This window comes from Heloderma suspectum, chromosome 2 (assembly GCF_057233095.1).
Source record: "Heloderma suspectum isolate Gila_16-S chromosome 2, 16-S_ref, whole genome shotgun sequence".
In the NCBI taxonomy this organism is placed as follows: domain Eukaryota; kingdom Metazoa; phylum Chordata; class Lepidosauria; order Squamata; family Helodermatidae; genus Heloderma; species Heloderma suspectum.
The window spans coordinates 237,630,528-237,644,181 of record NC_139459.1 but is presented as its reverse complement, the minus strand read 5'-3'; the positions used below and the strand labels follow the sequence as shown (position 1 = coordinate 237,644,181).

The 13,654-nt window shown below is 43.1% G+C and overlaps 1 protein-coding gene across 8 annotated transcripts in view; it reads right to left on the bottom strand.

Annotated features, from left to right (window-relative positions):
* MAT2B (methionine adenosyltransferase 2 non-catalytic beta subunit) overlaps positions 1 to 13,654 on the bottom strand; it is a 137,972-nt gene that overhangs the window by 95,161 nt on the left and 29,157 nt on the right. The gene's annotated exons all lie outside the window — the stretch shown is intronic.

The window sequence follows — 13,654 nt, the reverse complement described above, 5'->3', positions numbered from 1 at the left end:
ACTTCAACCACTGCTAATGTTGTGCCCTACCTCCAAGAAACTGTTTAGAATTTCTCCTCCCTCTGGAGGAATTTGGTGAAATCCCCTCCCCCCACCACACAACTTTCTCTGCTCAGAAATAGGGTGGAGAATTTTGAGGGGCCATTTGTGCACAGCTCTAGTTCCTCCTCACCCCGCATGTGTCTGAACGAGCATCACTAGTTTGCCTTTTGTGAAATGGATATTTTATTGTAGTTTGGGGGGGCAAATGCATGCTTTGGCATTTGGCTCAGACCCCACCTCTGCCTTGTACTCAGTTTCTGGGCCAGGTAACTTGTCTCCAAGCTTCAACCATTTGCCTTCTGTGAAATGGGTGTTGGAGCAGAAAAATGTTTCTACGCACTCCCTGTATCCTGTCCAGAAATTCTTCATCTTTTTTGGTAAATCACCTAGTGCACATGTGCATCTAAAGTCCCTGTACCTTCTTTTCCAGCAGGGATAGCAACTTGGGAATCAAACATAGAACGACTTTGCAAGTCACCACAACAGCTCCCTCACTGACCCTATTGCTTGGTTCTCTGTATGAGTCACTGAGCTGGGCCAACAGCTACACAGCTCTATATCTCGCCTTCTAGTCCCAGGGAGTCACATCCCAGAGTGGACAAACAGGCGGCGGGGGGGGGGGGGATTACATGGGATTTAATGGGGAAGCATGCCCCATTAAACTCCCATGTAACCCCTCCCCCCTGTTTGCCTACTCTGGGTTGTGACTCCTTGGGACTAGAAGGCGAGATATAGAGCTGAGTAGCTGTTGGCCCAGCTCAGTGACTCATCTCAAGCAGAAAGCCCTCCCACCAGGACCACGTGCCAATTCATACAGGGTTGCCCCTCTTTGCCTCTTTCGCCACTCCAGGAAAAATTCTGTTTGCTGGTCTTGTTTACTCACTCCAAGTTGCTTGTTCTATTAGTACTAAAAAGATCACAGTACAATTAGGTGCTATTATTTTGTAAAATTCTAGTTCTCACATTAAAACAAAGAATCTTGGAAGCAGAACTGTAATCGGGGAGGATATAGTATTAGGTTGGACCAGGCCTGCAAGGGAACAGATCATATGTGAAGAAATCAGGAAACAAACATTAGAACAAACCATGCAAGAATTGGCCAGTGCAGACATAACTCAGACATTTAGTGCTGAAAAGTCAAACTCCACTGCCTGAGTCATTTCTAGACCTTTTCCCTCTTGATGGCATTTTTAAAAATATCTGCAATGCTCAGCTAGGATATTCGGTACAAATACAATTGGTGTCAGATGGGTAATTTATGGATGCAATTACCATAACACTATAAACAACTAGGGAGAAGTGCACAGGGTGTAAAATATGGGCACATTTCAGAAAGAAAAGGCTGTATAAATTTGAGAGGTGTTCCTGGAAGCTTCAATTTGCAGACCAAGGCTATAAAATAAGCCTTCTCGCTGATTTGAAAACCATTGATTAATTTCAGCCTGATGACCTTGTTCCTTTAACAAAACAGAAGTTTAATTCATCTCATTTACAGCACCTCTCACACACCTTGCAGTGTCACTAAACAAGCAGTAGCAAGTACTGCCCATTGTGTAGTTGTGATCTCTTTTGATGAATACAAATACAATAAAAGGAAACAGATCAAGAGAGCCTGGCCCTGACACCAGACACAGTACGTTTTGTCCTTGAGTAATAATGCAGATGAGGGATACATACACCTTCTAGTCAGAATTTCCTTGGCATTTATCCTTCTCTGGCATTTATCCTGCTCTTTTGTTCTTATGAGAGGGTGCTTCACAGCACACCATCATTAGCTGACAACTAGTTGGTAACAGAAGAAAAAACAGTCAGATGACCATACAGCCTGGGCAGTGTACAGAAAATTCACAATTATCACTGACTTATGTATACTCCTGAGGTTGCCAAAGTAAATTCAGCACTGTCATGGTACACACAGACCATCTAGTTGAACACTGCTGATTCCGCTCCTAACCGTCACATTGCTCTTGTCGTCTTTACTGCCAGCTCCATCGTTCACTTGCTGTGGGATGCAGCAGGAACTACTCACGCCACCTCTGCCATTAGGTGAACGAAGAGGATAGAACACAGTAACTATAGCAACGACAGTGCAAAGTGTCCCTGCATGTGCACTCAAGAGCTCATAGATTGTTTAGGTGAGTAGTAGTAACCTTCTGGACATATTAGGGAGAGACATCCTACAGAGATATCTAGCTGTTCTCATTGGGATCAGCTCATAAACTCACGCAAGGCTGTCTCACCAGAAGTCAAAAAACTAAAATGTCCATTGAAATGAATGGCACAAAACACTATCCATGGCCTTGAACAATTAGACCGTGCAGTTTTGTCTACATGTCAGGGCAGGCTTGGTCCTTCTGTTTGTTAGTACAAAAGAATAATCTGGGGGGAATGTCTGATAGCCTTTTCTTCTATTTCTGAATAAGACACTGAACATTTTCTCACTTCACTTTTGGAAAGAGGTGTCCTAAAGATCACTTCTGTTATTATCTTATAAAAATTAGGTTTGCCAAATGATTGTGTGAGGTGAGACTGGGAAACAACTCCATTCATTACAGATTAGTGCTAGTGTTTCAAAAAAGAGTCACAGTTTATTTTTCTAGCACATGGACTGAGGGTGCTTCCAGATGAGGCTTTTATTGTGCATCACCCTGCCACATTTACGGAATTTTACTGGGCATTCAGCCGGCACCATCTTCTACGTGTAACTCTCCTGTGTTTTCCCACCACTTCTTCTGTCGTTTTTCTTTCCACAAAAAATTCTACTTAGGAGAAGAAGACAGACAAGCTGCACACAGTCTTTTGATTGTAGTGCTAGGAGCTGTCCTTCTCATAGAAAGGCACCAAAGCCAACATGTTAATGACACTGGGAGCGGGGATGTCTTTTTAATACCAGGCACATTCAACAAGACTCTGCTTTATGTCTTGGTTTCCCCTTGTTTGCACTTGGATAAAAAGGAAAACATGCCATTTTTTGAACTTGCAATGTTTTTCTCTTTCCCGCCAATGCTACTAATCCTGTCATTCAGAAAGGTAAAGCCTGAAGAGCCAGTGCTCAGTGCTATACTTGCTTCTGAGCATGAAGTTCCATAGAGGCAGCATGACTAACAGCCATTGATAGATCAATCCTCCATACATTTGCCTAATCCCTTTTTATGGACACCTAAGTCTGGGGCAGCAAATTCCATCTTTTAATGATGAGTTCTATGCAGGCAGTCCCAGGTCCATGTTTGGGGTGGGGGACGGCTTGGGAGAGATGATTTCAGTGGGCCACCCACCTTGAATGTGTGTCCACCTGTAACAAAGCAAAGCCCAAACGCCTTTCCCTCTTAAAAAAGAATCCCTTGTCTGCCATTGACCCACTGGCCAATATCCAAGCCTGGCTGTGTGCCAGCAGGATCCAACACTAGTGCAATGGGGAGCTAGTGGTTCTAAAAGCAACCTGAAGTGAGCAAAACCGTTCCTTTCTGGAACTGGGCAGGTTAGCAGAGCTTACAGAATTAAACTCTGCTGATCTGTCCCAATCCAGAAACAAGTGTTTCTGCTTGCTTCTGGGGTTGTTTTAGAATTGCTAGCTTTCTGTTGCACAAGCACTGGCTCCTGCTTGTGCAACAGACTGAGTGGGTGAGGAGTGGCAGTATTGGATACTGCCCATTCATTCCAGCCAGCAAGGCAAGGAAGGCTCTTTGCATCCATGAATCACAAAGTGAACCAACACATAGGCACAGGGTTGTTTTTTGCCTAAATACACAAGGACAGGGGGTGGTAGGTAGGGAGTGAAATATCTCAGGTTTATACCTCAAAGCTTTTCCTTATGGTCAACATGACTAACTTTGTTTTTTGTAGCGCTAGCATAATAGTCTACAAAATCAAGGTAGGAGAGAATCTGATGGCCTCCCCATACTTGGATTTCAAGAAGACCGGCATTCCCACTAATAAATATTTTGCTTGAATGTACTAACAACTAAAAGTAGAACTCAATTTTTTTCTATTGGAGAAGGTTATGGGGGTGGTGGTGGTGATGATGAATGTCTCATATCCCTAACCAAGGGGAAGAAAAATAACCTGCCATAACCTTTTCCAAGTTGTTTGGCACAATATTAAAAGCTAAGAGAACTGAAGTCATGCTTTGTCTTCATTGATCAGGTTCCTACCATCATCATGGCTTAAACAGGCCATGGTGGCTTGTTTAAGCCATAGTGCATGGCATGCACCATTTACCTAATCACCCGCCTGGGCATGGCATGTTGTGCCATCTGAACCTGGGCAGCATAGCTTGCTGGAGTGGGAAACAACCTTCAAATATTCCATGGGCTTTTGTTTGGTTATTTGAGAGCTGTTACCCCCTCCAACAAGACATACCGCCTGGGTTTGGATGACACAACAAGTCATGCCTGGGTGGTGATTAGGCAAATAGTACCCAGTGCACACTGCAGCATAAACAAGTCACCATGGCTTGTTTAACCCATGACGATCATGCAAACTGGACAAGAGTCAAACTGTATATGCTTCCTAGCACTTGGGGAAATGCCAAAGGAAAAGTAAGAACATAAGAGCATAAGAAGAGCCAAGCTGGATTAGACCAAGGGTCCTTCCAGTCCAGCATTCTGTTCACACAGTGGCCAACCAGCTGTTGACCAAGAACCCACAAGCAGGACATGAGCACAACAGCACCCTCCTGCCCATGTTCCCCAGCAACAGGTGTAGGTAGGCTCACTGACTCTGGGACTGGAGGTAGCACATAGCCATCAGGACTAGTGGCTATTGATAGCCTTCTCCACCAGGAATTTGTCTAACCCCCTTTTAAAGCCATCCAGATTGGTGGCCATCACTACATCCTGTGGTAGCAAATGCCATAGTTTAACTACAGGCTGTCAGGGTGGAAACTGAGCCGATAGAACCCCAGAGCAGTTTTGATTCTGAGGAGGATCAGCAATCCGTGGGAGAGGAGCCAGCTCATCCCTCACAGGCACAGCAGCTGGCAGAGATTCCTCCTGCCGGCATTCCTGAGATAGATAGTGACCCTGGCAGTGAGAGAGTGCAGGAGGGGGGCTTGCTAGACGCTCGACGCAGATGCAGGGAGTGACAACAGATGGAGGGCGCGGAAAGGAGGCAAAGTGCCTGTTTGGCGCGCAAGCAACGGCCACGTCCCGTGGACCCAAGGGAAAGAGGGAGGATCTCTCCCTAGCCCATAAGTTCAGGGTCTTCAACTGATTCTCCTTCAAACGGGGACCAACTGCCTACCCAGAGCAGAGGCTACTCTGCTGTTCATTGCTTAGTCGCTGGTGATTAGCATCTGAAAGAGTCATTAAGTTGTAAAAGGATTAAAGCCTTGAAAAGAATCTTTTTGTCTGTGTCTTGAGTTGGCTATTGGAGTGTACTGAAAGAGGCCGCTAGGGCGCTCCTGACACAGGCTGTGTGAAGTAGTACTTCCTTTTATTTGTCCTGAATCTCCCACTAACAGCTTCATGGGATGACCTCAGGTTCTACTACTTTGAGAGAGGGATAAAAATGTCTCCCTATCCACATTCTCCACACTATGCATAATTTTGTAGAGCTCTATCGTGTCTCCCCTTACCTTCCTTTTTCCAAGCTAAACAACCCCAGCTGTTGTAACCTTCTCTTGTAGGGAAGATGCTGCAGCCCCTTGATAATTTTCTGCATGTTTTCCAGCTCTACATTATCTTTTTTTAGGTGTGGTGACCAGAACTGTACACAGTATTCAATGTGTGTTTGCACAATAGATTTGTATATGGGCAGTATGATATTGAAAGCAAGAGAATTCCATAAAAACATCTATTTCTGCTTCATTGACTATGCTAAAGCCTTTGATTGTGTGGATCACTACAAATTGTGGAAAATTCTTAAAGACATGGGAGTACCATCTCTTTAAGACCACCTTACCTGTCTTCTGAGAAACCTGTACGAGGGTCAAGAAGCAACAGTAAGAACCAGACATGGAACAACCGATTGGTTCCAAATTGGGAAAGGAGTATGACAAGGCTGCATATTGTTGCCCTGCTTATTTAATTTATATGCAGAGTACATCATGAGAAATGCTGGGTTGGATGAATCACAGGTCAGAATTAAGATTGCCAGGAGAATTATCAACAACCTCAGATACGCCGACGATACCACCCTAATGGCAGAAAGCGAAGAGGTTCTAAAGAGCCTCTTGTTGAGGGTGAAAGTGGAGAGTGCAAAAGCTGGTTTGAAACTCAACATTAAAAGAACTAAGATCATGGCATCTGGCCCCATCACTTCCTGGCATATAGAAGGGGAAGAAATGGAAGCAGTGACAGATTTTATTTTCTTGGGCTCCAAGATCACCACAGACGGTGACTGTAGCTATGAAATTAAAAGACACTTGCTTCTTGGGAGGAAAGCTATGGCACACCTAGACAGCATAGTAAGAAGCAGAGACATCACCTTGCTGACAAAGGTCCGTATAATCAAAGCTATGGTTTTCCCAGTAGTAATGTATGGCTGTGAGAGCTGGACTATAAGGAAGGCTGAGCGCCAAAGAATTGATGCTTTTGAACTGTGGTGCTGGAGAAGACTCCTACGAGTCCCCTGGACTGCAAGGAGGTCAAATCAGTCCATCCTAAAGGAAATCAACCCTGAGTGCTCATTGGAAGGACAGATACTGAAGCTGAAGCTCAAATATTTTGGCCACCTAATGCGAAGAGAAAAGTCCCTGGAAAAGACCCTGATGCTGGGAAAGATTGAAGACAAAAGGAGAAGGGGACGTCAGAGGATGAGATGGCTAGATAGCATCACCGATGCAATGAATATGAACTTGAGCACACTCCGGGAGAGAGCGGAGGACAGTCAGGAAGGCCTGGCGTGCTATGGTCCATGGGGTCACAAAGAGTCGGACACGACTTAACGACTGAACAACAACAAGTATGATATTGGCAGTTTTATTCTCAATACCTTTTCTAATTATGCCTAACATGGAGTTTGCCTTTTTTTACAGTGGCCACACGGTGGGTTGACATTTTCATCAAGCTGTCCACCACAACCCCACGATCTCTTTCTTGGTCAGTCACTGCTAGCTCAGATCCCATCAGGCTATACTTGAAGTTGGGATGTTTTGCCCCAATGTGCATCACTTTACACTTGCTTACAGTGAATTGCATTTGCCATTTAGATGCCCATTCTCCCTTTTTGGAGAGATCCTTTTGGAGCTCTTCACAATCTCTTTTTGTTTTAACCACCTTAAATAATTTGGTGTCATCGGCAAACTCGGCCACTTCACTGCTCTCTCCTGATTTGAGATCATTTATGAACAGGTTGGAAAGCATTGGCCCCATTACAGATCCCTGTGGGACCCCACTATTTACTTCCCAAAGTACCCGTGGATGAGTACCCTGATGTAAACAAAAAATGCATGCAATCTTCTCATTGCTCATTTTGTATAAACATTGGAGATCTCATGGTTTTTCTCCCGCTCACACAAAAAGAGATTTATTTATTTTTTAAAAAAATATCCAATGGTGAGCCCAAATCAGAGCTGGTTATTTACTCAAAAATATCTACACTATGATAATCACACAGCTAGTGAAGAGAAAAGTGTTAGAAATACAACACAAATTGTCAATATTTGCCAACCTTTGGATTGCAAGTAGTGAATAAACTTGATTTCCCTTGCAATCTGTTCGTGGGCAACACACCCACCCACACAGGCACACACACAAAAGCAAATAAAGGAGCGGGCGAGGGGGAAGCAATGCCATGAATAAATTATTGCTTGTGAAATATTTGTTAATCCCTTGCCAATCCCTGCTCTGACGTTTAAAGTCAAATGCATGCGATTTTAGATTTAGCAAGTCGTTCCACACATCTCTGGTATACGTCAGTGCATGGTGCTGGATCATGGTAGTTTTGCTCTTTTCCAATCCTCAACTATGCACGAAACCTCTTACAAACTGGGCATGCTGCCAGAGAGAGAATACTGAACATTCAGGGAGCGTGAGTGGCAACATTTATGTAATTGGAATCCATTTAGGGAGCGGTACTGTGCCACTTTCTTCTTCGGGTTACATGAAAATCCAAGAAATGTGTTCCACAAGATTTAAGTCAAAGCAAGAAGCACCCAGTGCGGCTTGCTCACATCTCGGACTTTCGAATTCTTAAATTTGCCCTTTACTGAAAAAAGTCAATGATTTCCCCAAGAAAGTTTGATTAGTTTCTTTTACTTTCTGTAATGAAGTGCCATCCTTTTTACACTTGAAAGGATCTTTGTAATAATGCAACATTGATCTTTTGAATACAGATGAGCTAACCTAGATAATAGGATTTGGTACCCAAAAGATGGGACTTGAGAATATCTGTAAGGCTCCAGTGCCATCAAGTGGATTTACAAGATGAAGCAACTATTCATTGAACAAAAGGTCCTTATGACAAAGCATGTCCCCCTGTCCTCCGTTGTATTTTAGGTGATCTTTTCATCTCACATAACAGCCATTAGAATGCAACTGAACATTTAACATACAAAAAGCTGTCAGCGGTGAAATAGATGACCATGGAGTGTGCCTAATTCATGAAACCTTCAGAAGACAAAGTGAGATGGCATTTCAAAACTTTTCTTTTAAAGGCTCATGATATATCACGCTGTTGAAATTTGCAATAATCTTTTAAAGAATAGTATCCAATGAAACACTGGAGACAAGAAATAGAGCATTTTCTGTTTGTTTATCTACACGACAAGCAAAACTCAGTTTAAAACAGCACATTACAGAAAGAGTAGTTCAAATGGGCAGATTATCAAACTGTAGCCCTGGACAAATCCCTACTCTATGAATGCTGCCTTTTGCCTCTGACTTTTTGTTTTTTGTAGTTTTGAATGTACTGTTGGTTTTGGTTAGGTTTTATTATTTGATTATTATTATTTTTAAAAAATTGTACTTGTTAGTCATCAAGGTTTTGTTTATCTGTTTCTGTTTTGGATTTAAAACAGAAACAGTGTGGTGTAGTGGCTAGAGTGTTGGATTGGGAGCCCAGCGATCTGGGTTCTAGTCCCCACTCAGCCATGGAAGCTCACTGGGTGACTTTGGGCCAGTCACAGACTCTCAGCCCAACCTACCTCACAGGGTTGTTGTGAGGATAAAATGGAGAGGAGGAGGATCATGTAAGCCGCCTTGGGTTCCTTGCAACAGGAAAAAAGGCGGGATATAAATGCAATGCAATGCAATTAAAAATGCCAAAACTAAAACTCCCAGTTTGTCCCTGTCATCATAGCAGAGCATTAGAACATTGGAACCTTCTCGCTGGATCAGATAAATTTCCATCATCTACAGTCCAGATCAGCCTTCCCCAACCTGGTGCCCTCCAGATGTTTTGGACATCCACTCCCAGCAGCCCCACCCAACATGCCCAATTGTTGGGGATCATGGAAGTTGTAGTCCCAAACATCTGGAGGACACCAGGCTGGGGAAGGCTGGTCTACACATCATCATACTCTGTACTCAACAGTAGCTAACCTTGCCTGTTGGGAAGTTCAAAAACTGGGCATATTGGTGATAGTCATTCTGTGTAATTTCTTCCCAGCATCAAGTCCCAGCATTCTGCCTCTGAACTTGGAGATTTCAGTAAGCAATCTTGGCTGTCCAATAGCTGTCCACAGAACTATTCTCCCTAAATACAAGTCTGGGGGTGGGAGGAGGAGGTCAGGTCATCTTGAGCTACTGACCATCTCCATTTTTTGTGGCAGTGAATCACAAACTTAAGTATGTGTTGCCTGAAGAAGCAACTCCTTTTGTCTGTTCTGAATCAACTGTTGATAAGCTTCATTGGATGATCCCAAGTTCTTATGAGAGAGGTGGAAAAATGTCTGTCCTTCTCTCTCTAAACTGTCAATAATGTACACATCTTTAATGTGCCCTCCCTTAGTAGTTTTCATTTTAAAGACTAGAAAAAGTGCTCTGTTTAATAATCATTTTAGTTACCCCTTTCTGTACTTTCCCCAACTCCATGGTATGTGTTTTTCAGATGGTGTCACCATAACCATACACAGCTGTGGTAAGCATGTCTTCAAATCCCATGTTGGGATTCTTCTCCTAAAACCCCCCAAAACCCAATAGCAGGCCTGCTCTGATGCAGTTTACCCTTCCCCCATGTCTTCTGCTGAGCCCCTACTCCAGATACCTTCCTTACTGGAAATTCAACATGTAACTACAAAATAAAGGGCTTGCTTGGTGGTAGCACCCTGGCTTTGGAATGCTTTCCCTGAAGAGGTATGCCTAGCACCTACAGTCCAGGGTGTAGAAAAAAGTCCTACAACTCCCAGCATTCCTGGGAGCTGTAGGACATTTTTTTCTGTCTAAATGTGCATAGGATTGCACCCTAAGAGAGTTTGTTTTAACATTTTGGCTAATGGGTGGTATAGTTGTCGCCCTGCTTATTTAATTTATATGCAGAGTACATCATGAGAAACGCCGGGTTGGATGAATCACAGGTCGGAATTAAGATTGCCAGGAGAATTATCAACAACCTCAGATTCGCAGACGATACCACCCTAATGGCAGAAAGCGAAGAGGATCTCAAGAGCCTCTTGTTGAGGGTGAAAGAGGAGAGTGCAAAAGCTGGTTTGAAACTCAACATTAAAAAAACGAAGATCATGGCATCTGGCCCCATCACTTCCTGGCATATAGAAGGGGAAGAAATGGAAGCAGTGACAGATTTTATTTTCTTGGGCTCCAAGATCACCGCAGATGGTGACTGTAGCCATGAAATTAAAAGACGCTTGCTCCTTGGGAGGAAAGCTATGGCAAACCTAGACAGCATAGTAAGAAACAGAGATATCACCTTGCCGACAAAGATTCGTATAATCAAAGCTATGGTTTTCCTAGTAGCAACATATGGCTGTGAGAGCTGGACTATAAGGAAGGCTGAGTGCCGAAGAATTGATGCCTTTGAACTGTGGTGCTGGAGAAGACTCTTACGAGTCCCCTGGACTGCAAGGAGGTCAAATCAGTCCATCCTAAAGGAAATCAACCCTGAGTGCTCACTGGAAGGACAGATACTGAAGCTGAAGCTCCAATATTTTGGCCACGTAATGCAAAGAGAAAACTCCCTGGAAAAGACCCTGATGCTGGGAAAGATTGAAGGCAGAAGGAGAAGGAGAAGGGGAGGGCAGAGGATGAGATGGCTAGATAGCATCACCGATACAATGAATATGGACTTGAGCACACTCCGGGAGAGAGCGGAGGACAGGAAGGCCTGGCGTGCTATGGTCCATGGGGTCACGAAGAGTCGGACACAACTTAACGACTGAACAACAACAAAGACATCTAATAAATAAATAAATAAAATGTTTTGCACAGTTCCTTAGTCTGCCTCATGATTTTAATTTGCTGTTGTTTTTATTATGATTTGACTGACATTAGTGTTCTATTGTATTCTATTTGGTTTTAAATAATGTCTTATCTATCTTGTTGTACAACACTATGGAATCTGATTTGATTAAAGGTCTTTCATAAGAAATAAATGTCACTTCCCACTGAAAATCACCCCCCCACACACACACACACACACACCTGCAAAGCAGTTATTTTCAGTATATCAAAGCTTCAAGGCCAAATAGCAATTTGGAACAGAGGAACCTGCAGTGGGAGAATGGAGTGGAGGAAAAGCGTTAAGGTCCCCCTGACATACACACCGTTGTCACGATCTGAATGTGGCACGGGGGGGGGGGGGGGCTTTTTGCAGTGGCTATTAGTTTTGTTTGTTTTTTAAGGGAGGAGGAGGAGGAGAAATCCCAAGCATAGGATTCAAAGACATTAACATTATACCTTGTTTGACCCCAATTCCAGAGCGGGGCGGGAATTGACAAGCAGGCTGAAAAAAACAGAACACAAAGTTCTATTGTGAGTCTGCCCCCTCATAAAGTGTTTTAGAGCCAGAGCTATAAAGATCACAGGTTTCTATTTCCTGGAGCTCACTCACTGGACTGCATGAGTTGCAGAGTGATGTTTCCAAATTAGAAATAAATAGATAATTGCAGAGCCTTTCCTATTTCTCGCTGTCAATGGAATTACACAATACATGGGCAAGTCCCTGAGATATGAATGACAGGGACTGCTAAACAGTGTCCAGCTCCCTTTCCATTCACTTCGGTGCGCTTATTATCTTAGTGACATTTCTAGCTTTTACACCCCCTATTCTATAATTGCTCTATCAGAGCAGAACTGAAACACCTCTTCAGATTGTTAGCATGTGTCAATCAAGGTGGCAAATGAAGATGAATCACCTGTTTTTGCCACTTCCATCAATATAAACCCACAAAGAAATAATACACAATATAAATTTTTAACTACTTGTCTCATTCTACCTGCAAACATGAAATTCCCTTGCGTTTTTATAAACAATATATTATATATACACCCAATGAAATCCAATACAAATGGTCTGTTGGCGCCAGCCAAGGAGAACAGTCTCTTTGGTAGGGCAAGTCTGACCCCTTGTGGTAGAGAAAAAGTCCTACATCCCTGGAACTGACAACTGGTTGTTACGGGTTGTCTATTCGCAGTCTTTGTTTCCTGGGGCAATGTTAAGATTTATTTTCCAAAATATACTATATAGTCAGAGGATCAAAAATTAAAGTGCAAGCAGACCCATAAGAGGATTTCTCTGCACCTACAACTTCTCTTTTTAGTTGTTGTTAAACTTTAAACTTTTTCAACACAGAGGCGCTTTGGATGTTAGCTTTATCCAGGTTTGAACCCTTCTTCTCAGTATTTGGAAAAATGTAAAACAGCTAAGAAACTCCTAAATCCACAATACAGGGGGCATCTTCTTGTGGGGTACCCACTTACTAGAATAGCGATGTATGGGGGAAAGGAGTCGCTACTAGGGAGCAGGGAGAAATTCATTCAGTTCTCATTTTCATGTGAACTTACCTAATTTTGCACTTTCAAACCACTATATGAACCAAAACTCAATTAACCTTCAACTTTTGTGCTTCTCTGAATTTTGCAATGGAGTTTTCCAATAAAAATGCATGCAAAATGCATATATTAGGGGAAATTATATTAAAAAAAAGGAAATTCTCAAGGCACAATTACAAACAATTCCAACAAGAAAAAAAGGTGGAAGACAACAGAAGAAGCCAATGTGGCTTCACAAAAAGTGAAGAGATGACCTGAAATCAAAAAAAGTACACATATAGGAAGTGGAAGGAAGGACAAGCTACAAAGGAAGAGTACAGGCAGGTAGCACAGAATTGCAGGGATGGCGTCAGGAAGGCTAAAGCTGAGAACGAGCTGAGGTTAGCGAGGAATGCTAAAAGCAACAAAAAACTTTCTTCAGATACATGCATAGTAAAAGACAGAGGAAAGAAATGTTGGTTCAGCTATTAAATAAGGATGGCAAAATGATAACAGATGCCAAAAAAAAGGCAGAAGTGCTCAATTCCTACTTTGGCTCAGTCTTCTCCCAAAAGAGGGTCTATGACCCCCCTGGCAAAGGCAAAGTACAGGCTGAAGGGGCAGGATTGCAGCTTGAGATCGATAGGCATATGGTCAAGGAACACCTAATGACTTTGAATGAGTTCAAATCTCCAGGGCCAGATGAACTGCACCCTAGAGTAATAAAGGAACCAGCAGAAGAACTC